Below are 27,263 nucleotides of genomic sequence, written 5' to 3' on the forward strand. Positions count from 1 at the left end.
TACTACTCTGTTGTCTTCATACTGATCTGTTGTCTTCATACTGCTCAGTTGTCTTCATACTGCTCTGTTGTGTTCATATTCTCTGTTGTCTTCATACTACTCTGTTATTTTTCTACCTGCTCTGTATTCTTCAACCTACTCTGTAATCTTCAACCAACTCTGTAATCTTCATCCTACTCTGTTGTCTTCACACTGCTCTGTAGTCTTCATACTACTCTGTTGTTCATACTGCTCTGTTATCTACAACCTGCTCTGTTGTCTTCATTATGTTTTGTTGTCTTCATACTACTCTGTTGTGTTCATACTGCTCTGTTGTGTCTTCAATCGTAAAATGCTACATCAGTAGTAATCTGTTCTACTGATGAAATAATATAATATATCATCCTAACCCTAACCCCTAACTAACCCCTAATCCCTAATCCCTAACCCTAACCCTAACCCTAACCCTAACCCTAACCCTAACCCTAACCGCTAACCCTAACCCCAAACCCTAATCCTAACCCTAACCCTAACCCTAACCCTAACCCTAACCCTAACCCTAACCCTAACCCCTAACCCCAACCCTAACCCCAAACACTAACCCTAACCCTAACCCTAACCCTAACCCCTAACCCTAACGCCTAACCCTAAACCTAACCCTAAACCCCAACCCTAACCCTAACCACTAACCCTAACCCCTAACCCTAACCCTAACCCTAACCCTAAACCTAACCATAACCCCTAACCCCTAACACTAACCCTAACCCTAACCCCTAAACCTAACCCTAACCCTAACAATAACTCCTAACCCCTAACACTAACCCTAACCTAACCCTAACACCTAACCCTAAACCTAATCCCTAACCCTAACCCCTAACCCTGACCCCTAACCCCTAACCCCTAACCCCTAACCCTAACCCTAACCCTAACCCCTAACCCTAACCCTAACCCCAACCCTAACCCCAACCCCTAACCCTAACCCCTAACCCTAACGCCTAACCCTAACCCTAACCCTAAACCCCAACCCTAAACCCTAACCCTAAACCCTAACCGTAACCCCTGACCCTAACCCTAACCCTAACCCTAACCCTAACCCCTAAACCTAACCCTAACCCTAACCATAACCCCTAACACTAACCCTAACCCTAACCCCTAACCCCTAACCCTAACCCTAAGCCTAACCCCTAACCCTAACCCTAACCCCTAACCCTAACCCTAACCCCTAACCCTAACCCTAACCCTAACCCTAACCCTAACTCCTAACCCTAACCCCTAACCCTAACCCTAACCCCTAACCCTAACCCTAACCCCTAACCCTAACCCCTAACCCTAACCCTAACCCCTAACCCTAACCCCTAACCCTAACCCTAACCCCTAACCCTAACCCTAACCCCTAACCCTCAACTGTTGTTTTACTCTTACAAGGCTTGCAGACTATTTTTAATACGTTTTTACTTGCAATGATCCTGATTAATTACACATTAATAAAACATAACATTAGGAATAACCCCACTACCACACTTGCAATGTCTGCAGGCCTTTACATGACTCAGCAGGGCACAATGGCCTGGTTTCCAAAAGCTGTCCATTAAGAAACAGTCGCTCAATCCAACCTGACTCCCAGCTAATCAGCCTGTGTACTTTGACTTCCACTGATCTATTTAACTAAAGCATGTCCTCCAATGTGAACAGACATCTGCTCTCAGCTGTAGGACAGCCGATCTGCCATAAGGATTCAGTATAGCCTTACTGTTGCACATTGGAACAATTTCAATAAAACATCTCAATGCATTGAATATACTTTGTCGCAGGACACTTTTACAAAATAATTGTTCCCTGATTAGTTGATTTTGAAAAATAATCTGTAGGCTATATTTTTACTAAAATAGAATCAGTAGTATAGTTTTAAAGGTAAGATAACATGTAAATGAGTTAAATTGGAAACATTTCGAACAGAAAATGGTTAATGTTTGTTATGTTTTTTCATAATTTGTTTACTGAGTCTTGTGTGAAGTTTTATTTTCTTGGTCTTTTTTCCTGACCACCAGTGACAGACAGAAAACCCCATTGAAGTGCTGGGTTCTAGTTGCCAAGGAAACACAGGTTTCCATTGGCCTGTAGAGTATCATGTGACCTGGGGCTTTGACATCATAGTGGGAGGGGCTAATGTTCAGCCCCTGGGCTTAGCAGAATGTTCAGGGCTATGAGGAATCTATTGGACAGTGAGTTGAAGCTGCCTAACTGAGCCACTCCTTCTCTCTTTTCCCTGCCTGCTACCTGTTGCTGCTTCAACTTTTAACCCCCAACCGTCCTCCACCAAAGTTCCTGAAGCTGCAGCAACTCGCAATTTGGGGCATACCATACATGGACTACTAGAGAGTCTTCAACAGGACCGCAAGTAACGTAAGTAAAGGGCTGATTTCTTATCTGCTGTTTCCTGTGTCTATGTCTCCTTTATCTGCTGTTTCCTGTGTCCATGTGTCTGTCTGTCTGTCTGTCTGTCTGTTTGAGTTGGGAGTCTGTCTGTGTTCTGAGTTACAGCCAGGTGCTTTCCTACTGGGTTTTAGTTGCAGCTGTGCTTTTCTACTGGGTTACAGTTGCAGCATACCCTTTGATCATGACTCTCAGTTCATTTTATTTATGTATTTATTTCACCTTTATTTAACCAGGTAGGCTAGTTGAGAACAAGTTCTCATTTGCAACTGCGACCTGGCCAAGATAAAGCATAGCAATTTGACACATACAACAACACAGAGTTACACATGGAATAAACAAAACATACAGTCAATAATACAGTAGAACAAAAGAAAACAAAAAGTCTATATACAGTGAGTGCAAATGAGGTAAACTAAGGAAATAAATAGGCCATGGTTGCGAAGTAATTACAAAATAGCAATTAAACACTGGAATGGTAGATCGGCAGAAGATGAATGTGCAGGTAGAGATACTGGGGTGCAAAGGAGCAAAATAAATAAATAAATACCAGTATGGGGATGAGGTAGGTAGTTAGATGGGCTGTTTACAGATAGGCTAAGTACAGGTGCAGTGATCTGTAAAATGCTCTGACAGCTGGTGCTTAAAGCTAGTGAGGGAGACATGAGTCTCCAGCTTCAGAAATTTTTGCAATTCGTTCCAGTCATGGGCAGCAGAGAACTGGAAGGAAAGACGACCAAAGGAGGAATTGGCTTTGGGGGTGACCAGTGAGATATACCTGCTGGAGCGCGTGCTACGAGTGGGTGCTGCTATGGTGACCAGTGAGCTGAGATAAGGTGGGGCTTTACCTAGCAGAGACTTGTAGATAACCTGTAGCCAGTGGGTTTGGCGACGAGTATGAAGCGAGGGCCAGCCAACGAGAGTGTACAGGTCGCAATGGTGGGTAGTGTATGGGGCTTTGGTGACAAAACGCATGGCACTGTGATAGACTGCATCCAGTTTGTTGAGTAGAGTGTTGGAGGCTATTTTATAGATGACATCACCGAAGTCGAGGATCGGTAGGATGGTCAGTTTTACGAGGGTATGTTTGGCAGCATGAGTGAAGGATGCTTTGTTGCGATATAGGAAGCCGATTCTAGATTTCATTTTGGATTGGAGATGCTTAATGTGAGTCTGAAAAGAGAGTTTACAGTCTAACCAGACACCCAGGTATTTGTTGTTGTCCACGTATTCTAAGTCAGAGCCGTCCAGAGTACATCACATTAGGACTCTCAGTTCATTACAGTATGACTCTCAGTTCATTACATTATGACTCTCAATTCATTACATTATGACTCTCAATTCATTACATTATGACTCTCAGTTCATTACATTATGACTCTCAGTTCATTACATTATGACTCTCAGTTCATTACATTGTGACTCTCAGTTCATTACATTATGACTCTCAGTTCATTACATTATGACTCTCAGTTCATTACAGTATGACTCTCAATTCATTACATTATGACTCTCAGTTCATTACATTATGACTTGGTTCATTGCATTATGACTTGGTTCATTACATTATGACTCTCAATTCATTACATTACGACTCTCAGTTCATTACATTATGACTCTCAGTTCATTACATTATGACTCTCAGTACATTACATTATGACTCAGTTCATTACATTATGACTTGGTTCATTACATTATGACTCTCAGTTCATTACATTAGGACTCAGTTCATTACATTATGACTCTCAATTCATTACATTATGACTCTCAGTTCATTACATTATGACTCTCAGTTCATTACATTATGACTCTCAGTTCATGACATTATGACTCAGTTCATTACATTATGACTTGGTTCATTGCATTATGACTCTCAGTTCATTACATTATGACTCTCAATTCATTACATTACACATAAGAGTCATTGGACGAAGGCTTCTTCTGTAGGGAGGTTTGTTAATTAAGATCCCCGACGCTCAGTCTGAACATTAACACCCGTCGCTTGCTGTACAGTGTTGGAAGCATAGGGACCTTATCTTTCATATCAGCAAAAAATACTACTAATAAAAAACAAAAGGTTCAATTGATACACACCTTGTTCCCACATGGCCATACCTCCGTGTTACAGCGCTGGTTGATGGGAAACAGATGGAAGACAAGAGGGACCACCTGTGCTAATTAGTTACATTGACGACAGAAAGTATTCACATCACTTGACTTTTTCCTCATTTTGTTGTACTACAGCCTGAATTTAAAATGGATTCAATTGAGATTTTGTGTCACTGGCCCTCAAAACAATACCCCATAATTTCAAAGTGGAATAATATTTTTTGAAATGTCAAATTAATAAAAAATGTAAAGCTGAAATGTCTTTGAGTCAATAAGTATTCAACCCCTTTGTTATGGCAAAATTAAATAAGTTGCATGGACTCACTCTATGTGTGTTAATAGTTTTTAATATGATTTTTGAATGACTAACTCATCTTTGTACCGCACACATAAAATGATCTGTAAGGTCCCTCAGTCGAGCAGTGAATTTCAAATACAGATTGTACCACAAAGATCAGGGAGGTTTTCCAATGCCTTGCAAAGAAGGGCACCTACTGGTAGATGGGTCCAAAAAAATGCAGACAATAAATATCCCTTTGAGCATGGTGAAGTTATTCATTAGGCTCAGTCACTACAAAGATACAGGCGTCCTTTCTGATTCCGTTGACGGAGAGGAGGAAAATCCCTTAGCGATTTCACCATGAGGCCAATAGTGACTTTAAAACACTCACAGAGATTAATAGCTGTGACAGGAGAAAAGTGAGGATAGATCAACAAAATGATAGTTAACTCCACAATTTTACATTTTTTATTTAACCTTTATTTATGTAGGCAAGTAATTTAAGAACAAATTCTTATTTACAATGATGGCCTAAACCGGCCAAACCTGGACGCTGGGCCAATTGTGCTCCGCCCTATGGGACTCCTAATCACGGCCGGTTGTGATACAGCCTGGATTCAAACCAGGGTGTCTGTAGTGACGCCTCTAGCACTGAGATGCAGTGCCTTAGACCTCTGCGCAACTCGGGAGCCCAATACTAACCTAAATGACAGAGTGAAAAGAAGGACCCCTGTACAGAATACAAAAATTACAAAACATGCATCTGGTTTGCAATTCATTTTTTGTCCTGAATACAAAGCATTATGTTTGGGGCAAATCCAACTCAACACATCAAGGAGACCGACACTTCATATTTTCAAGCATGGTGGTGGCTGCATCATGTTATGGGTGTCATCGGCAAGGATTAGGGAGTTGTTTTGGGATAAAAAGAAACGGAATAGAGATAAGGACAAGCAAAATCCTACAAAACCTGGCTCAGTCTGCTTTCCACCAGACACTGGGAGATATTCACCTTTCAGTAGGGCAATAACCTAAAACACAAGGCCATATATGCACTGGAGTTGCTAACCAAGGCGACATTGAATGTTCCTGAATGGCCTAGTTATAGTTTTGACTTAAATCGTCTTGAAAATCAATAGCAACACTTGAAAATGGCTGTCTAGTAATGATCAACAATCAACCTAACAGAGCGTGAAGAATTGTTTAAAAAATAACATGGAAATATTGTAAAATCCACATGTGCAAAGTTCTTAGAGACTTACCCAGAAAGACTCACAGCTGTAATCATTCTTAGAGACTTACCCAGAAAGACTCACAGCTGTAATCACTCTTAGAGACTTACCCAGAAACACTCACAGCTGTAATCACTCTTAGAGACTTACCCAGAAAGACTCACAGCTGTAATCACTCTTAGACTTACCCAGAAAGACTCATAGCTGTAATCACACTTAGAGACTTACCCAGAAAGACTCACAGCTGTAATCACTCTTAGAGACTTACCCAGAAAGACTCATAGCTGCAATCACACTTAGAGACTTACCCAGAAACACTCACAGCTCTTAGAGACTTACCCAGAAAGACTCACAGCTGTAATCACTCTTAGACTTACCCAGAAAGACTCACAGCTGTAATCGCTCTTAGAGACTTACCCAGAAAGACTCACAGCTGTAATCACTCTTAGAGACTTACCCAGAAAGACGCATAGCTGTAATCACACTTAGAGACTTACCCAGAAACACTCACAGCTCTTAGAGACTTACCCAGAAAGACTCACAGCTGTAATCACTCTTAGAGACTTACCCAGAAAGACTCACAGCTGTAATCACTCTTAGAGACTTACCCAGAAAGACTCACAGCTGTAATCACTCTTAGAGACTTACCCAGAAAGACTCACAGCTGTAATCACTCTTAGACTTACCCAGAAACACTCACAGCTGTAATCACTCTTAGGGACTTACCCAGAAAGACTCATAGCTGCAATCACACTTAGAGACTTACCCAGAAACACTCACAGCTCTTAGAGACTTACCCAGAAAGACTCACAGCTGTAATCACTCTTAGACTTACCCAGAAAGACTCACAGCTGTAATCGCTCTTAGAGACTTACCTAGAAAGACTCACAGCTGTAATCACTCTTAGAGACTTACCCAGAAAGACTCACAGCTGTAATCACTCTTAGAGACTTACCCAGAAAGACGCATAGCTGTAATCACACTTAGAGACTTACCCAGAAACACTCACAGCTCTTAGAGACTTACCCAGAAAGACTCACAGCTGTAATCACTCTTAGACTTACCCAGAAAGACTCACAGCTGTAATCACTCTTAGACTTACCCAGAAAGACTCACAGCTGTAATCACTCTTAGAGACTTACCCAGAAAGACTCACAGCTGTAATCGCAGCCAAAGGGGATTCTAACATGTATTGACTCAGGGGTGTGACTACTTACAGTACCAGTCAAAAGTTTGGACACACCTCTTCATTCAAGGGTTTTTCTTTCTTTTTACTATTTTCTACATTGCAGAATAATAGTGAAGACATCAAAATGATTAAATAACACACATGGAATCATGTAGTAACCAAAAAAGTGTTAAACAAATCTAAATATAATTCATATTTGAGATTCCTCAATGTAGCCAGCCACCCTTTGCCTTGATGACAGCTTTGCACACCACATCTTCACCTAGAATGCTTTTCCAACAGTCTTGAAGGAGTTCCCACATATGCTGAGCACTTGTTGGCTGCTTTTCCTTCCCTCTGCAGTCCAACTTAACCCAAACCATCTCAACCGGGTTGAGGTCGGGTGATTGTGGAGGCCAGGTTATCTGATGTATTTGTCACTTGCGCCGAATACAACACCTTACTGTTAAATGCTTACAAGCCCTTTTAACTAACAATGCAGTTCAAGAAATAGAGCTAAGAAAATATTTACTAAATAAACTAAAGTAAAAAAGAAAATAAAAAAAATATATAAATAAATTAACACAAGAAAATTACATAACAATAACGAGGCTATATACAGGGGTACCGAGTCAATGTGTGGCAGTACAAGTTAGTCAAGGTAATTTTTGAGGTGGCTATGCATAGATAATAAACAGCAAGTATCAGCACTGTAAAAAACAAATGGGGGGGAGTCTATGTAAATAGTCCAGATGGCCATTTGATCAATTGTTCAGCAGTCTTATGGCTTGGGGGTAGAAGCTGTTAAGGAGCTTTTGGTCCTAGACTTGGCACTCCGGTACCGCTTGCCGTGCGATAGCAAAGAGAACAGTCTATGACTTGGGTGACTGGAATCTTTGACAAGTTTTTGGGCCTTCCTCTGACATGCCTGGTAATCCATCTGGCCTGTTGCTTTCTGAATGTTGACCTGTTTAAATGTCTTGCTCATATTGGCTACAGAGAATGTGATCACACTAATATTCTCATGCATGCTTCAGTGTTGCTTGCCTCGAAGCGGGCATAAAAGGCATTTAGCTCATCTGGTAGGCTAGCGTTACTGGGCAGCTCGTGGCTGGATTTCCCTTTGTAGTCTGTAATATTTTTCAAGCCCTGAGACATCTGACGAGTGTCAGACCCGGCGTAGTAGGATAAGATCTTATTCCTTTATTGATGCCTTGCCTGTTTGATGGTTCGACTGAGGGCAGAGTGGAATTTCTTATGAACGTCCGGATTAGTTTCCCGCTCCTTGAAAGCGGCAGCTCTAGTCTTTAGCTCAGTACGGATATTGCCTGTAATCCATGGCTTCTTGTTGGGAAATGTACGTACGGTCACTGTGGGGACGACGTTGTCGATGCACTTATTGATGAAGCCGATGACTGATGTTGTATACACGTCAATGCCATTGGATGAATATATTCCAGTTTTTGCTAGCAAAACAGTCCTGTAGTGTGACATCCGCGTCATCTGACCTCTTCCGTATTGAGCGAGCCACTGGTACTTCCTGCTTTAGTTTTTGCTTGCGGATAGAGGATAGAATTATGGTCAGATTTGCCAAATGGAGGGCGGGAGAGAGCTTTCTATGCATCTCTGTGTGTCAAGTAAAGGTGGTCTAGAGTTTTTTTCCCTCTGGTTGCACATGTTGCACATGTGACATGCTGAGGTAAAACGGATTTTAGTTTGCCTGCATTAAAGTCCCCGGCCAATAGGAGCGCTGCTTCTGAATGCACATTTCCTTGTTTGCTTATGGCCTTATACAGCTGGTTGAGTGCTGTCTTAGTGCCAGCATCGGTTTGTGGTGGTAAATAGACAGCTACGAAAAATATAGATTAGAACTCTCTTGGTAGATAGTGTGGTCTACACTTTATCATGAGGTATTCTACCTCGAGACTTCTTTAATATTAGACATCTTGCACCAGCAGTTATTGACAAAAAAGACACACACCTCTGCCCCTCATCTTACCAGACATAGCTGCTCTTTCCTGCCAAAGAATGGAAAAACCAGCCAGCTGCATATTATCCATGTCATCGTTCAGCCACATCTTGGAGAAACATAAGATATTGCAGTTTTTAATGTCCCTTTGGTAGGATAGTCTATCATAGATCGTCCAGTTTGTTTTCCAATGATTGCACGTTGGCCAATAATACGGAGGAAATTGTTGGTTTACCTACTCGTCGGCAAATTCTTACAAGGCACCCCGCCCTCCTCTCCCCTTTCTTCCATATTTTCTTCACGCTGATGATGGGGATTTGGACATTCTTGGTCAAATAGCCCTTACACAGCCTGGAGGTGTGTTGGGTCATTATCCTGTTGAAAATCAAATGATAGTCCCACTAAGTGCAAACCAGATGGGATGGCGTGTCGCTGCTGAATGCCGTGGTAGTCATGCTGGTTAAGTGTGCTTTGAATTCTAAATAAATCACTGACGGTGTCACCAGCAAAGCGCCCCAACACCATCACACCTCCTCCTCCATGCCTCACGTGGGAACCACACATGCAGAGATCATCTGTTCATCTACTCTGCATCTCACAAGGACACGGCGGTTGGAACCAAATATCTCAAATTTGGACTCATCAGACCAAAGGACAGATTTCCACCGGTCTAATGTCCATTGCCCGTGTTTCTTGGCCAAAGCAAGTCTCTTGTTCTTATTGGTGTCATTTAGTAGTTGTTTCTTTGCAGCAATTTCAACATGAAGGCCTGATTTACACAGTTTCCTCTGAACAGTTGATGTTGAGATGTGTCTGTTACTTGAACTCTGTGAAGCATTTATCTGGGCTGCAATTTCTGAGCCTGGTAACTCTAATGAACTTATCCTCTGCAACAGAGTTACTCTGGGTCTTCCTTTGCTGTGGCGGTCCTCATGAGAGCCAGTTTCATCATAACACTTGATTGTTTTTACGACTGTACTTGAAGAAAATGTTCTTGAAATGTTCCGGATTGACTGACCTTCATGTCTTAAAGTAATGATGGACTATTGTTTCTATTTGCTAATTTGATGTGAACTTGGTATTTTACCAAATAGGGCAATTTTCTGTGTACCTCCCCTACCTTGTCACAACACAACTGATTGGCTCAAATGTATTAAGAAGGAAAGAAACTCCATAAATTCACTTTTAAGAAGGCACACCTGTTAATTGAAATTCCAGGGGACTACCTCATGAAGCTGGTTGAGAGTATGTCGAGAGTGTGCAAAGCTGTAATCAAGGCAAAGGTGGCTAATTTGAAGAATCTCAAATAAAAAATATATTTTTATTGGTTTAACATTTTTTTGGTTACAACATGATTCCATATGCGTTATTTAATAGTTTTGATGTATTCACTTTATTCTACAATGAAGAAAAACCCTTGAATGAGAAGGTTGTCCAAACTCTTGACTGGTAGTGTATGTAAATGAGACATTCCTGTATTTCATTTTCAATACATTAAACATTTTTTCTAAAAACATGTCTTCATGGGGTATTTTGTGTAAATGTATTTAATCCATTTTGAATTCAGGCTGTAACACAAAAAAAATGTGGAAAAGTCAAGGGGTATGACTACTTTCTGTAGCTCACGTGAGCCAGTCTTGGGCGAATCTAATGGCCGAAAACTGAAGGGAGAAGGCAGAATGGCTGAGAACTGTAGGAATGGAAGTTTTCCAGAGCTAGTTGCAGCAGTGCTTTTCTACTGAGTTCTAGTAGCATCCATGCTTTCCTACTGGGTTCGAATGGCAGCAGTGCTTTCCTACTGGGTTCTAGTTGCAGCAGTGCTTTCCTACTGGGTTCTATTAGCAGCAGTGTTTTCCTACTGGGTTCTAGTAGCATCCGTGCTTTCCTACTGGGTTCAAGTAGCATCCATGCTTTCCTACTGGGTTCTAGTAGCATCCATGCTTTCCTACTGGGTTCTAATAGCAGCAGTGCTTTCCTACTGGGTTCTAATAGCAGCAGTGCTTTCCTACTGGGTTCTAGTTGCAGCAGTGCTTTCCTACTGGGTTCTAATAGCAGATGTACTCTCCTACTGGGTTCTAATTGCAGCAGTGCTTTCCTACTGGGTTCTAGTAGCAGCAGTGCTTTCCTACTGGGTTCTAGTTGCAGCAGTGCTTTCATACTGGGTTCTAGTTGCAGCAGTGCTTTCCTACTGGGTTCTAATAGCAGCAGTACTCTCCTACTGGGTTCTAATTGCAGCAGTGCTTTTCTACTGGGTTCTAGTTGCAGCAGTGCTTTCCTACTAGGTTCTAGTTGCAGCAGTGCTTTCCTACTGGGTTCTAGTAGCAGTAGTGCTTTCCTACTGGGTTCTAGTTGCAGCAGTGCTTTACTACTGGGTTCTAGCAGCAGTAGTGCTTTCCTACTGGGTTCTAGTTGCAGCAGTGCTTTCCTACTGGGTTCTAGTAGCAGTAGTGCTTTCCTACTGGGTTCTAGTTGCAGCAGTGCTTTCCTACTGGGTTCTAGTTGCAGCAGTGCTTTCCTACAGGGTTCTAGTAGCAGTAGTGCTTTCCTACTGGGTTCTAGTTGAAGCAGTGCTTTCCTACTGGGTTCTAGTAGCAGTAGTGCTTTCCTACTGGGTTCTAGTTGCAGCAGTGCTTTCCTTCTGGGCTCTAGTTGCAAAGTTGACTGATTAATCCAGCTGTAATACACAATGGATGTACAGCCTGAGACATTTGTGTGAGAAATCGTGAAAATGTTCCTTACAAGCCAGAATGTAGAATGCAATTACATTAAAACTTTCTCTACAGGTTGTCTGTGCGGTTTGTACATCAGCTGCTCAAACTTTGTCCATCAGCTGGTTTGTCCATCAGCTGCTCTAATCCACAGTAAATTATTGTTTACAAATGTAAAGTGTGGTAACAAAATGTAGGTAAAATCGGCCTCTGTTTTTTGTGTCCACATTTTCCAAACTGCTAAATATCTGCTCTGAATGAAGATTCACTGATGTCTGCAGAAACAATGGGGTGTCAGATATGACATGACACCACATCTCTTTTGTTTATTGAAGTACAGTAAGTGATGTGGATTTACACCCGGAAACGGAATTGTATCATGGGTCCCTGATCTGTACTATGCTTCATTATGGATATGAATGTCATTCTCTTCATGGGGCTGTATTCTGAATAGGTACAAAAAGGTCCTCATTTGGGTATTATTCTACACACTGGCTGTTATTTTAATGAGCTCCGCCCCCAACAAGACCACATTTGGTTGATCCTGACTGGATCTAATCTGAACTAATCATAGACGAGTTTGGATATCAAAGTTCTGTACAGTAAATTAGAGTAGAGTAGATTGCAGTAGAGTAGAGTACAGTAGAGTTTAGTAGAGTGTAGTACGGTAGAGTATAGTACAGTACAGTACAGTAAAGTAGTGCATAATTCAGTAGAGTATAGTTCTGTACAGTAAAGTAGAGTAGAGTATAGTTCCATGCAGTAAAGTAGAGTAGATTCAGGACAGTACAGTCAAGTAGAGTTCAGTACAGTACAAAAGTAGAGTATAGTATAGTATAATACAATAAGATAAGAGTAGAGTTCAGTAGAATGCAGTACAGTAGAGTTATGTAAAGTAGATTACAGTAAAAGGAGAGTTCAGTAGAGTAGAGTTCAGTAAAGAAGTAGAGTAGTTTATAGTTCATTACTGTAAAGTAGAGTATAGTTCAGTACAGTAGAGTAGAGCCGAGTTAAGTAGAGTATAGTAGCGTACAGTAGAGTACAGTACAGTATAGTTCATTACAGTAGAGTACAGTTCAGTACAGTAGAGTATAGTTCAGTACAGTAGAGTATAGTTCATTACAGTCAATTAGAGTTCAGTACAGTAGAGTAGAGTTCAGTACAGTAAAGTAGAGTTCAGTACAGTAGAGTAGAGTTCAGTACAGTAGAGTAGAGTTCAGTACAGTAGAGTAGAGTTCAGTACAGTAGAGTTCAGTACAGTAGAGTATAGTTCAGTACAGTAAAGTAGAGTTCAGTACAGTAGAGTAGAGTTCAGTACAGTAGACTTCAGTATAGTTCATTACAGTAGAGTACAGTTCAGTACAGTAGAGTACAGTTCAGTACAGTAGAGTATAGTTCAGTACAGTAAAGTAGAGTTCAGTACAGTAGAGTTCAGTACAGTAAAGTAGAGTTCAGTACAGTAGAGTAGATTTCCGAACAATAAAATAGAGTTCAATACAGTAAAGTATAGTTCAGTACAGTAAAATACAGTTCATTACAGTAAAGTAGAGTTCAGTACAGTAGAGTAGAGTTCAGTACAGTAGAGTTCAGTATAGTTCATTACAGTAGAGTACAGTTCAGTACAGTAGAGTACAGTTCAGTACAGTAGAGTATAGTTCAGTACAGTAAAGTAGAGTTCAGTACAGTAGAGTTCAGTACAGTAAAGTAGAGTTCAGTACAGTAGAGTAGAGTTCCGAACAATAAAATAGAGTTCAGTACAGTAAAGTATAGTTCAGTACAGTAAAATACAGTTCATTACAGTAAAGTAGAGTTCAGTACAGTAGAGTACAGTTCAGTACAGTAGAGTAGAGTTCCGTACAATGAAATAGAGTTCAATACAGTAGAGTAGAGTTCAGTACAGTAAAGTAGAGTTCAGAACAGTAGAGTAGAGTTCCGTACAATAACATAGAGTTCAATACAGTAAAGTAGAGTATAGTTCAGTACAGTAGAGTACAGTTCAGTACAGTAGAGTACAGTTCAGTACAGTAGAGTACAGTTTAGGGAAGGGCTTTTGAAATTATTTCAGTATTCGAAGAGTTCAGTAGAGTAGAGTAGAGTTCAGTAAAGAAGTAGAGTAGTTTATAGTTCATTACTTTAAAGTAGAGTATAGTTCAGTACAGTAGAGTAAAGTTCCGTACAATAAAATAGAGTTCAATACAGTAAAGTATAGTTCAGAACAGTAGAGTAGAGTTCCGTACAATAAAATAGAGTTAAGTAAAGTAGAGTATAGTTCAGTACAGTAAAGTAGAGCCGAGTTAAGTAGAGTATATTAGCGTACAGTAGAGTACAGTACAGTATAGTTCATTACAGTAGAGTACAGTTCAGTACAGTAGTGTACAGTTCAGTACAGTAGAGTATAGTTCAGTACAGTAGAGTATAGTTCATTACAGTCAAGTCGAGTTCAGTACAGTAGAGTAGAGTTCAGTACAGTAGAGTTCAGTATAGTTCATTACAGTAGAGTACAGTTCAGTACAGTAGAGTATAGTTCAGTACAGTAAAGTAGAGTTCAGTACAGTAGAGTAGAGTTCAGTACAGTAGAGTAGAGTTCAGTACAGTAGAGTAGAGTTCAGTACAGTAGAGTTCAGTACAGTAGAGTATAGTTCAGTACAGTAAAGTAGAGTTCAGTACAGTAGAGTAGAGTTCAGTACAGTAGACTTCAGTATAGTTCATTACAGTAGAGTAGAGTTCAGTACAGTAGAGTAGAGTTCCGTACAATAAAATAGAGTTCAGTACAGTAAAGTATAGTTCAGTACAGTAAAATACAGTTCATTACAGTAAAGTAGAGTTCAGTACAGTAGAGTACAGTTCAGTACAGTAGAGTAGAGTTCCGTACAATAAAATAGAGTTCAATACAGTAAAGTAGAGTATAGTTCAGTACAGTAGAGTACAGTTCAGTACAGTAGAGTACAGTTCAGTACAGTAGAGTACAGTTTAGGGAAGGGCTTTTGAAATTATTTCGGTATTCGAAGAGTTCAGTAGAGTAGAGTATAGTTCAGTAAAGAAGTAGAGTAGTTTATAGTTCATTACTGTAAAGTAGAGTATAGTTCAGTACAGTAGAGTAGACTTCCGTACAATAAAATAGAGTTAAGTAAAGTAGAGTATAGTTCAGTACAGTAAAGTAGAGTTCAGTACAGTAGAGTAGAGTTCAGTACAGTAGAGTAGAGTTCAGTACAGTAGAGTAGAGTTCAGTACAGTAGAGTTCAGTACAGTAGAGTATAGTTCAGTACAGTAAAGTAGAGTTCAGTACAGTAGAGTAGAGTTCAGTACAGTAGACTTCAGTATAGTTCATTACAGTAGAGTGGAGTTCAGTACAGTAGAGTAGAGTTCCGTACAATAAAATAGAGTTCAGTACAGTAAAGTATAGTTCAGTACAGTAAAATACAGTTCATTACAGTAAAGTAGAGTTCAGTACAGTAGAGTACAGTTCAGTACAGTAGAGTAGAGTTCCGTACAATAAAATAGAGTTCAATACAGTAAAGTAGAGTATAGTTCAGTACAGTAGAGTACAGTTCAGTACAGTAGAGTACAGTTCAGTACAGTAGAGTACAGTTTAGGGAAGGGCTTTTGAAATTATTTCGGTATTCGAAGAGTTCAGTAGAGTAGAGTATAGTTCAGTAAAGAAGTAGAGTAGTTTATAGTTCATTACTGTAAAGTAGAGTATAGTTCAGTACAGTAGAGTAGACTTCCGTACAATAAAATAGAGTTAAGTAAAGTAGAGTATAGTTCAGTACAGTAAAGTAGAGCCGAGTTAAGTAGAGTATAGTAGCGTACAGTAGAGTACAGTACAGTATAGTTCATTACAGTAGAGTACAGTTCAGTACAGTAGTGTACAGTTCAGTAAAGTAGAGTATAGTTCAGTACAGTAGAGTATAGTTCATTACAGTCAAGTCGAGTTCAGTACAGTAGAGTAGAGTTCAGTACAGTAGAGTTCAGTATAGTTCATTACAGTAGAGTACAGTTCAGTACAGTAGAGTATAGTTCAGTACAGTAAAGTAGAGTTCAGTACAGTAGAGTAGAGTTCAGTACAGTAGAGTAGAGTTCAGTACAGTAGAGTAGAGTTCAGTACAGTAGAGTAGAGTTCAGTACAGTAGAGTTCAGTAAAGTAGAGTATAGTTCAGTACAGTAAAGTAGAGTTCAGTACAGTAGAGTAGAGTTCAGTACAGTAGACTTCAGTATAGTTCATTACAGTAGAGTAGAGTTCAGTACAGTAGAGTTCAGTATAGTTCATTACAGTAGAGTACAGTTCAGTACAGTAGAGTACAGTTCAGTACAGTAAAGTAGAGTTCAGTACAGTAGAGTAGAGTTCCGTACAATAAAATAGAGTTCAGTACAGTAAAGTATAGTTCAGTACAGTAAAATACAGTTCATTACAGTAAAGTAGAGTTCAGTACAGTAGAGTACAGTTCAGTACAGTAGAGTAGAGTTCCGTACAATAAAATAGAGTTCAATACAGTAGAGTAGAGTTCAGTACAGTAAAGTAGAGTTCAGAACAGTAGAGTTCCGTACAATAAAATAGAGTTCAATACAGTAAAGTAGAGTATAGTTCAGTACAGTAGAGTACAGTTCAGTACAGTAGAGTACAGTTTAGGGAAGGGCTTTTGAAATTATTTCGGTATTCGAAGAGTTCAGTAGAGTAGAGTAGAGTTTAGTAAAGAAGTAGAGTAGTTTATAGTTCATTACTGTAAAGTAGAGTATAGTTCAGTACAGTAGAGTAGAGTTCCGTACAATAAAATAGAGTTAAGTAAAGTAGAGTATAGTTCAGTACAGTAAAGTAGAGCCGAGTTAAGTAGAGTATAGTAGCGTACAGAAGAGTACAGTACAGTATAGTTCATTACAGTAGAGTAGAGTTCAGTACAGTAGTGTACAGTTCAGTACAGTAGAGTATAGTTCAGTACAGTAGAGTATAGTTCATTACAGTCAAGTTGAGTTCAGTACAGTAGAGTAGAGTTCAGTACAGTAGAGTTCAGTAAAGTTCATCACAGTAGAGTAGAGTTCAGTACAGTAGAGTATAGTTCAGTACAGTAGAGTAGAGTTCAGTACAGTAGAGTTCAGTACAGTAGAGTAGAGTTCAGTACAGTAGAGTAGAGTTCAGTACAGTAGAGTTCAGTACAGTAGAGTATAGTTCAGTACAGTAAAGTAGAGTTCAGTACAGTAGAGTAGAGTTCAGTACAGTAGAGTTCAGTATAGTTCATTACAGTAGAGTACAGTTCAGTACAGTAGAGTACAGTTCAGTACAGTAAAGTAGAGTTCAGTACAGTAGAGTAGAGTTCCGTACAATAAAATAGAGTTCAGTACAGTAAAGTATAGTTCAGTACAGTAAAATACAGTTCATTACAGTAAAGTAGAGTTCAGTACAGTAGAGTAGAGTTCCGTACAATAAAATAGAGTTCAGTACAGTAGAGTATAGTTCAGTACAGTAAAGTAGAGCCGAGTTAAGTAGAGTATAGTAGCGTACAGTAGAGTACAGTACAGTATAGTTCATTACAGTAGAGTACAGTTCAGTACAGTAGTGTACAGTTCAGTAAAGTAGAGTATAGTTCAGTACAGTAGAGTATAGTTCATTACAGTCAAGTCGAGTTCAGTACAGTAGAGTAGAGTTCAGTACAGTAGAGTTCAGTATAGTTCATTACAGTAGAGTACAGTTCAGTACAGTAGAGTATAGTTCAGTACAGTAAAGTAGAGTTCAGTACAGTAGAGTAGAGTTCAGTACAGTAGAGTAGAGTTCAGTACAGTAGAGTAGAGTTCAGTACAGTAGAGTAGAGTTCAGTACAGTAGAGTATAGTTCAGTACAGTAAAGTAGAGTTCAGTACAGTAGAGTAGAGTTCAGTACAGTAGACTTCAGTATAGTTCATTACAGTAGAGTAGAGTTCAGTACAGTAGAGTTCAGTATAGTTCATTACAGTAGAGTACAGTTCAGTACAGTAGAGTACAGTTCAGTACAGTAAAGTAGAGTTCAGTACAGTAGAGTAGAGTTCCGTACAATAAAATAGAGTTCAGTACAGTAAAGTATAGTTCAGTACAGTAAAATACAGTTCATTACAGTAAAGTAGAGTTCAGTACAGTAGAGTACAGTTCAGTACAGTAGAGTAGAGTTCCGTACAATAAAATAGAGTTCAATACAGTAGAGTAGATTTCAGTACAGTAAAGTAGAGTTCAGAACAGTAGAGTAGAGTTCCGTACAATAAAATAGAGTTCAATACAGTAAAGTAGAGTATAGTTCAGTACAGTAGAGTACAGTTCAGTACAGTAGAGTACAGTTTAGGGAAGGGCTTTTGAAATTATTTCGGTATTCGAAGAGTTCAGTAGAGTAGAGTAGAGTTTAGTAAAGAAGTAGAGTAGTTTATAGTTCATTACTGTAAAGTAGAGTATAGTTCAGTACAGTAGAGTAGAGTTCCGTACAATAAAATAGAGTTAAGTAAAGTAGAGTATAGTTCAGTACAGTAAAGTAGAGCCGAGTTAAGTAGAGTATAGTAGCGTACAGAAGAGTACAGTACAGTATAGTTCATTACAGTAGAGTAGAGTTCAGTACAGTAGTGTACAGTTCAGTACAGTAGAGTATAGTTCAGTACAGTAGAGTATAGTTCATTACAGTCAAGTTGAGTTCAGTACAGTAGAGTAGAGTTCAGTACAGTAGAGTTCAGTAAAGTTCATCACAGTAGAGTAGAGTTCAGTACAGTAGAGTATAGTTCAGTACAGTAGAGTAGAGTTCAGTACAGTAGAGTTCAGTACAGTAGAGTAGAGTTCAGTACAGTAGAGTAGAGTTCAGTACAGTAGAGTTCAGTACAGTAGAGTATAGTTCAGTACAGTAAAGTAGAGTTCAGTACAGTAGAGTAGAGTTCAGTACAGTAGAGTTCAGTATAGTTCATTACAGTAGAGTACAGTTCAGTACAGTAGAGTACAGTTCAGTACAGTAAAGTAGAGTTCAGTACAGTAGAGTAGAGTTCCGTACAATAAAATAGAGTTCAGTACAGTAAAGTATAGTTCAGTACAGTAAAATACAGTTCATTACAGTAAAGTAGAGTTCAGTACAGTAGAGTACAGTTCAGTACAGTAGAGTAGAGTTCCGTACAATAAAATAGAGTTCAATACAGTAGAGTAGAGTTCAGTACAGTAAAGTAGAGTTCAGAACAGTAGAGTAGAGTTCCGTACAATAAAATAGAGTTCAATACAGTAAAGTTGAGTATAGTTCAGTACAGTAGAGTACAGTTCAGTACAGTAGAGTACAGTTCAGTACAGTAGAGTACAGTTTAGGGAAGGGCTTTTGAAATTATTTCGGTATTCGAAGAGTTCAGAAGAGTAGAGTAGAGTTCAGTAAAGAAGTAGAGTAGTTTATAGTTCATTACTGTAAAGTAGAGTATAGTTCAGTACAGTAGAGTAGAGTTCCGTACAATAAAATAGAGTTAAGTAAAGTAGAGTATAGTTCAGTACAGTAAAGTAGAGCCGAGTTAAGTAGAGTATAGTAGCGTACAGTAGAGTACAGTACAGTATAGTTCATTACAGTAGAGTACAGTTCAGTACAGTAGTGTACAGTTCAGTACAGTAGAGTATAGTTCAGTACAGTAGAGTATAGTTCATTACAGTCAAGTCGAGTTCAGTACAGTAGAGTAGAGTTCAGTACAGTAAAGTAGAGTTCAGTACAGTAGAGTAGAGTTCAGTACAGTAGAGTAGAGTTCAGTACAGTAGAGTAGAGTTCAGTACAGTAGAGTTCAGTACAGTAGAGTATAGTTCAGTACAGTAAAGTAGAGTTCAGTACAGTAAAGTATAGTTCAGTACAGTAAAATACAGTTCATTACAGTAAAGTATAGTTCAGTACAGTAGAGTACAGTTCAGTACAGTAGAGTAGAGTTCCGTACAATAAAATAGAGTTCAATACAGTAGAGTAGAGTTCAGTACAGTAAAGTAGAGTTCAGAACAGTAGAGTTCAGTATAGTTCATTACAGTAGAGTACAGTTCAGTACAGTAGAGTACAGTTCAGTACAGTAGAGTACAGTTCAGTACAGTAAAGTAGAGTTCAGTACAGTAGAGTTCAGTACAGTAGAGTATAGTTCAGTACAGTAAAGTAGAGTTCAGTACAGTAGAGTAGAGTTCAGTACAGTAGAGTTCAGTATAGTTCATTACAGTAGAGTACAGTTCAGTACAGTAGAGTACAGTTCAGTACAGTAAAGTAGAGTTCAGTACAGTAGAGTAGAGTTCCGTACAATAAAATAGAGTTCAGTACAGTAAAGTATAGTTCAGTACAGTAAAATACAGTTCATTACAGTAAAGTAGAGTTCAGTACAGTAGAGTACAGTTCAGTACAGTAGAGTAGAGTTCCGTACAATAAAATAGAGTTCAATACAGTAGAGTAGAGTTCAGTACAGTAAAGTAGAGTTCAGAACAGTAGAGTAGAGTTCCGTACAATAAAATAGAGTTCAATACAGTAAAGTTGAGTATAGTTCAGTACAGTAGAGTACAGTTCAGTACAGTAGAGTACAGTTCAGTACAGTAGAGTACAGTTTAGGGAAGGGCTTTTGAAATTATTTCGGTATTCGAAGAGTTCAGAAGAGTAGAGTAGAGTTCAGTAAAGAAGTAGAGTAGTTTATAGTTCATTACTGTAAAGTAGAGTATAGTTCAGTACAGTAGAGTAGAGTTCCGTACAATAAAATAGAGTTAAGTAAAGTAGAGTATAGTTCAGTACAGTAGAGTTCAGTACAGTAGAGTATAGTTCAGTACAGTAAAGTAGAGTTCAGTACAGTAAAGTATAGTTCAGTAGAGTAAAATACAGTTCATTACAGTAAAGTAGAGTTCAGTACAGTAGAGTACAGTTCAGTACAGTAGAGTAGAGTTCCGTACAATAAAATAGAGTTCAATACAGTAGAGTAGAGTTCAGTACAGTAAAGTAGAGTTCAGAACAGTAGAGTAGAGTTCCGTACAATAAAATAGAGTTCAATACAGTAAAGTAGAGTATAGTTCAGTACAGTAGAGTACAGTTCAGTACAGTAGAGTACAGTTCAGTACAGTAGAGTACAGTTTAGGGAAGGGCTTTTGAAATTATTTCGGTATTCGAAGAGTTCAGTAGAGTAGAGTAGAGTTTAGTAAAGAAGTAGAGTAGTTTATAGTTCATTACTGTAAAGTAGAGTATAGTTCAGTACAGTAGAGTAGAGTTCCGTACAATAAAATAGAGTTAAGTAAAGTAGAGTATAGTTCAGTACAGTAAAGTAGAGCCGAGTTAAGTAGAGTATAGTAGCGTACAGAAGAGTACAGTACAGTATAGTTCATTACAGTAGAGTAGAGTTCAGTACAGTAGTGTACAGTTCAGTACAGTAGAGTATAGTTCAGTACAGTAGAGTATAGTTCATTACAGTCAAGTTGAGTTCAGTACAGTAGAGTAGAGTTCAGTACAGTAGAGTTCAGTAAAGTTCATCACAGTAGAGTAGAGTTCAGTACAGTAGAGTATAGTTCAGTACAGTAGAGTAGAGTTCAGTACAGTAGAGTTCAGTACAGTAGAGTAGAGTTCAGTACAGTAGAGTAGAGTTCAGTACAGTAGAGTTCAGTACAGTAGAGTATAGTTCAGTACAGTAAAGTAGAGTTCAGTACAGTAGAGTAGAGTTCAGTACAGTAGAGTTCAGTATAGTTCATTACAGTAGAGTACAGTTCAGTACAGTAGAGTACAGTTCAGTACAGTAAAGTAGAGTTCAGTACAGTAGAGTAGAGTTCCGTACAATAAAATAGAGTTCAGTACAGTAAAGTATAGTTCAGTACAGTAAAATACAGTTCATTACAGTAAAGTAGAGTTCAGTACAGTAGAGTACAGTTCAGTACAGTAGAGTAGAGTTCCGTACAATAAAATAGAGTTCAATACAGTAGAGTAGAGTTCAGTACAGTAAAGTAGAGTTCAGAACAGTAGAGTAGAGTTCCGTACAATAAAATAGAGTTCAATACAGTAAAGTTGAGTATAGTTCAGTACAGTAGAGTACAGTTCAGTACAGTAGAGTACAGTTCAGTACAGTAGAGTACAGTTTAGGGAAGGGCTTTTGAAATTATTTCGGTATTCGAAGAGTTCAGAAGAGTAGAGTAGAGTTCAGTAAAGAAGTAGAGTAGTTTATAGTTCATTACTGTAAAGTAGAGTATAGTTCAGTACAGTAGAGTAGAGTTCCGTACAATAAAATAGAGTTAAGTAAAGTAGAGTATAGTTCAGTACAGTAAAGTAGAGCCGAGTTAAGTAGAGTATAGTAGCGTACAGTAGAGTACAGTACAGTATAGTTCATTACAGTAGAGTACAGTTCAGTACAGTAGTGTACAGTTCAGTACAGTAGAGTATAGTTCAGTACAGTAGAGTATAGTTCATTACAGTCAAGTCGAGTTCAGTACAGTAGAGTAGAGTTCAGTACAGTAAAGTAGAGTTCAGTACAGTAGAGTAGAGTTCAGTACAGTAGAGTAGAGTTCAGTACAGTAGAGTAGAGTTCAGTACAGTAGAGTTCAGTACAGTAGAGTATAGTTCAGTACAGTAAAGTAGAGTTCAGTACAGTAAAGTATAGTTCAGTACAGTAAAATACAGTTCATTACAGTAAAGTATAGTTCAGTACAGTAGAGTACAGTTCAGTACAGTAGAGTAGAGTTCCGTACAATAAAATAGAGTTCAATACAGTAGAGTAGAGTTCAGTACAGTAAAGTAGAGTTCAGAACAGTAGAGTTCAGTATAGTTCATTACAGTAGAGTACAGTTCAGTACAGTAGAGTACAGTTCAGTACAGTAGAGTACAGTTCAGTACAGTAAAGTAGAGTTCAGTACAGTAGAGTAGAGTTCCGTACAATAAAATAGAGTTCAGTACAGTAAAGTATAGTTCAGTACAGTAAAATACAGTTCATTACAGTAAAGTAGAGTTCAGTACAGTAGAGTACAGTTCAGTACAGTAGAGTAGAGTTCCGTACAATAAAATAGAGTTCAATACAGTAGAGTAGAGTTCAGTACAGTAAAGTAGAGTTCAGAACAGTAGAGTAGAGTTCCGTACAATAAAATAGAGTTCAATACAGTAAAGTTGAGTATAGTTCAGTACAGTAGAGTACAGTTCAGTACAGTAGAGTACAGTTCAGTACAGTAGAGTACAGTTTAGGGAAGGGCTTTTGAAATTATTTCGGTATTCGAAGAGTTCAGAAGAGTAGAGTAGAGTTCAGTAAAGAAGTAGAGTAGTTTATAGTTCATTACTGTAAAGTAGAGTATAGTTCAGTACAGTAGAGTAGAGTTCCGTACAATAAAATAGAGTTAAGTAAAGTAGAGTATAGTTCAGTACAGTAGAGTTCAGTACAGTAGAGTATAGTTCAGTACAGTAAAGTAGAGTTCAGTACAGTAAAGTATAGTTCAGTAGAGTAAAATACAGTTCATTACAGTAAAGTAGAGTTCAGTACAGTAGAGTACAGTTCAGTACAGTAGAGTAGAGTTCCGTACAATAAAATAGAGTTCAATACAGTAGAGTAGAGTTCAGTACAGTAAAGTAGAGTTCAGAACAGTAGAGTAGAGTTCCGTACAATAAAATAGAGTTCAATACAGTAAAGTAGAGTATAGTTCAGTACAGTAGAGTACAGTTCAGTACAGTAGAGTACAGTTCAGTACAGTAGAGTACAGTTTAGGGAAGGGCTTTTGAAATTATTTCGGTATTCGAAGAGTTCAGTAGAGTAGAGTAGAGTTTAGTAAAGAAGTAGAGTAGTTTATAGTTCATTACTGTAAAGTAGAGTATAGTTCAGTACAGTAGAGTAGAGTTCCGTACAATAAAATAGAGTTAAGTAAAGTAGAGTATAGTTCAGTACAGTAAAGTAGAGCCGAGTTAAGTAGAGTATAGTAGCGTACAGAAGAGTACAGTACAGTATAGTTCATTACAGTAGAGTAGAGTTCAGTACAGTAGTGTACAGTTCAGTACAGTAGAGTATAGTTCAGTACAGTAGAGTATAGTTCATTACAGTCAAGTTGAGTTCAGTACAGTAGAGTAGAGTTCAGTACAGTAGAGTTCAGTAAAGTTCATCACAGTAGAGTAGAGTTCAGTACAGTAGAGTATAGTTCAGTACAGTAGAGTAGAGTTCAGTACAGTAGAGTAGAGTTCAGTACAGTAGAGTAGAGTTCAGTACAGTAGAGTAGAGTTCAGTACAGTAGAGTTCAGTACAGTAGAGTATAGTTCAGTACAGTAAAGTAGAGTTCAGTACAGTAGAGTAGAGTTCAGTACAGTAGAGTTCAGTATAGTTCATTACAGTAGAGTACAGTTCAGTACAGTAGAGTACAGTTCAGTACAGTAAAGTAGAGTTCAGTACAGTAGAGTACAGTTCAGTACAGTAGAGTAGAGTTCCGTACAATAAAATAGAGTTCAATACAGTAGAGTAGAGTTCAGTACAGTAAAGTAGAGTTCAGAACAGTAGAGTAGAGTTCCGTACAATAAAATAGAGTTCAATACAGTAAAGTTGAGTATAGTTCAGTACAGTAGAGTACAGTTCAGTACAGTAGAGTACAGTTCAGTACAGTAGAGTACAGTTTAGGGAAGGGCTTTTGAAATTATTTCGGTATTCGAAGAGTTCAGTAGAGTAGAGTAGAGTTCAGTAAAGAAGTAGAGTAGTTTATAGTTCATTACTGTAAAGTAGAGTATAGTTCAGTACAGTAGAGTAGAGTTCCGTACAATAAAATAGAGTTAAGTAAAGTAGAGTATAGTTCAGTACAGTAAAGTAGAGCCGAGTTAAGTAGAGTATAGTAGCGTACAGTAGAGTACAGTACAGTATAGTTCATTACAGTAGAGTACAGTTCAGTACAGTAGTGTACAGTTCAGTACAGTAGAGTATAGTTCAGTACAGTAGAGTATAGTTCATTACAGTCAAGTCGAGTTCAGTACAGTAGAGTAGAGTTCAGTACAGTAAAGTAGAGTTCAGTACAGTAGAGTAGAGTTCAGTACAGTAGAGTAGAGTTCAGTACAGTAGAGTAGAGTTCAGTACAGTAGAGTATAGTTCAGTACAGTAAAGTAGAGTTCAGTACAGTAGAGTAGAGTTCAGTACAGTAGACTTCAGTATAGTTCATTACAGTAGAGTAGAGTTCAGTACAGTATAGTTGAGCATAGTTCATTACAGTAGAGTACAGTTCAGTACAGTAGCGTACAGTTCAGTACAGTAAAGTAGAGTTCAGTACAGTAGAGTAGAGTTCCGTACAATAAAATAGAGTTCAGTACAGTAAAGTATAGTTCAGTACAGTAAAATACAGTTCATTACAGTAAAGTAGAGTTCAGTACAGTAGAGTACAGTTCAGTACAGTAGAGTAGAGTTCTGTACAATAAAATAGAGTTCAATACAGTAGAGTAGAGTTCAGTACAGTAAAGTAGAGTTCAGAACAGTAGAGTAGAGTTCAGTACAGTAGAGTAGAGTTCAGTACAGTAGAGTAGAGTTCCGTACAATAAAATAGAGTTCAATACAGTAGAGTAGAGTTCAGTACAGTAAAGTAGAGTTCAGAACAGTAGAGTAGAGTTCAGTACAGTAGAGTACAGTTCAGTACAGTAGAGTACAGTTTAGGGAAGGGCTTTTGAAATTATTTCGGTATTCGAAGAGTTCAGAAGAGTAGAGTAGAGTTCAGTAAAGAAGTAGAGTAGTTTATAGTTCATTACTGTAAAGTAGAGTATAGTTCAGTACAGTAGAGTAGAGTTCCGTACAATAAAATAGAGTTAAGTAAAGTAGAGTATAGTTCAGTACAGTAAAGTAGAGCCGAGTTAAGTAGAGTATAGTAGCGTACAGTAGAGTACAGTACAGTATAGTTCATTACAGTAGAGTACAGTTCAGTACAGTAGTGTACAGTTCAGTACAGTAGAGTATAGTTCAGTACAGTAGAGTATAGTTCATTACAGTCAAGTTGAGTTCAGTACAGTAGAGTAGAGTTCAGTACAGTAGAGTTCAGTAAAGTTCATCACAGTAGAGTAGAGTTCAGTACAGTAGAGTATAGTTCAGTACAGTAGAGTAGAGTTCAGTACAGTAGAGTTCAGTACAGTAGAGTAGAGTTCAGTACAGTAGAGTAGAGTTCAGTACAGTAGAGTTCAGTACAGTAGAGTATAGTTCAGTACAGTAAAGTAGAGTTCAGTACAGTAGAGTAGAGTTCAGTACAATAGAGTTCAGTATAGTTCATTACAGTAGAGTACAGTTCAGTACAGTAGAGTACAGTTCAGTACAGTAAAGTAGAGTTCAGTACAGTAGAGTAGAGTTCCGTACAATAAAATAGAGTTCAGTACAGTAAAGTATAGTTCAGTACAGTAAAATACAGTTCATTACAGTAAAGTAGAGTTCAGTACAGTAGAGTACAGTTCAGTACAGTAGAGTAGAGTTCCGTACAATAAAATAGAGTTCAATACAGTAGAGTAGAGTTCAGTACAGTAAAGTAGAGTTCAGAACAGTAGAGTAGAGTTCCGTACAATAAAATAGAGTTCAATACAGTAAAGTTGAGTATAGTTCAGTACAGTAGAGTACAGTTCAGTACAGTAGAGTACAGTTCAGTACAGTAGAGTACAGTTTAGGGAAGGGCTTTTGAAATTATTTCGGTATTCGAAGAGTTCAGAAGAGTAGAGTAGAGTTCAGTAAAGAAGTAGAGTAGTTTATAGTTCATTACTGTAAAGTAGAGTATAGTTCAGTACAGTAGAGTAGAGTTCCGTACAATAAAATAGAGTTAAGTAAAGTAGAGTATAGTTCAGTACAGTAAAGTAGAGCCGAGTTAAGTAGAGTATAGTAGCGTACAGTAGAGTACAGTACAGTATAGTTCATTACAGTAGAGTACAGTTCAGTACAGTAGTGTACAGTTCAGTACAGTAGAGTATAGTTCAGTACAGTAGAGTATAGTTCATTACAGTCAAGTCGAGTTCAGTACAGTAGAGTAGAGTTCAGTACAGTAAAGTAGAGTTCAGTACAGTAGAGTAGAGTTCAGTACAGTAGAGTAGAGTTCAGTACAGTAGAGTAGAGTTCAGTACAGTAGAGTTCAGTACAGTAGAGTATAGTTCAGTACAGTAAAGTAGAGTTCAGTACAGTAAAGTATAGTTCAGTACAGTAAAATACAGTTCATTACAGTAAAGTATAGTTCAGTACAGTAGAGTACAGTTCAGTACAGTAGAGTAGAGTTCCGTACAATAAAATAGAGTTCAATACAGTAGAGTAGAGTTCAGTACAGTAAAGTAGAGTTCAGAACAGTAGAGTTCAGTATAGTTCATTACAGTAGAGTACAGTTCAGTACAGTAGAGTACAGTTCAGTACAGTAGAGTACAGTTCAGTACAGTAAAGTAGAGTTCAGTACAGTAGAGTAGAGTTCCGTACAATAAAATAGAGTTCAGTACAGTAAAGTATAGTTCAGTACAGTAAAATACAGTTCA

At 38.3% G+C, this 27,263-nt stretch overlaps 1 protein-coding gene across 1 annotated transcript in view; it reads left to right on the plus strand.

Moving 5' to 3' along the window:
* Positions 1-2,129: 2,129 nt before the first annotated feature.
* The window catches only part of ncaldb (neurocalcin delta b), a 108,604-nt gene continuing 83,470 nt past the window's right edge, over positions 2,130-27,263 (plus strand). Inside the window, exon 1 of the mRNA XM_036971390.2 lies at positions 2,130-2,382. The gene's annotated coding sequence lies outside the window, so the exon portion shown is untranslated. The remainder of the gene's footprint in view (positions 2,383-27,263) is intronic.

This window comes from Oncorhynchus mykiss, chromosome 30 (genome assembly GCF_057628025.1).
Source record: "Oncorhynchus mykiss isolate SJ-2025 chromosome 30, ASM5762802v1, whole genome shotgun sequence".
Classification (NCBI taxonomy): domain Eukaryota; kingdom Metazoa; phylum Chordata; class Actinopteri; order Salmoniformes; family Salmonidae; genus Oncorhynchus; species Oncorhynchus mykiss.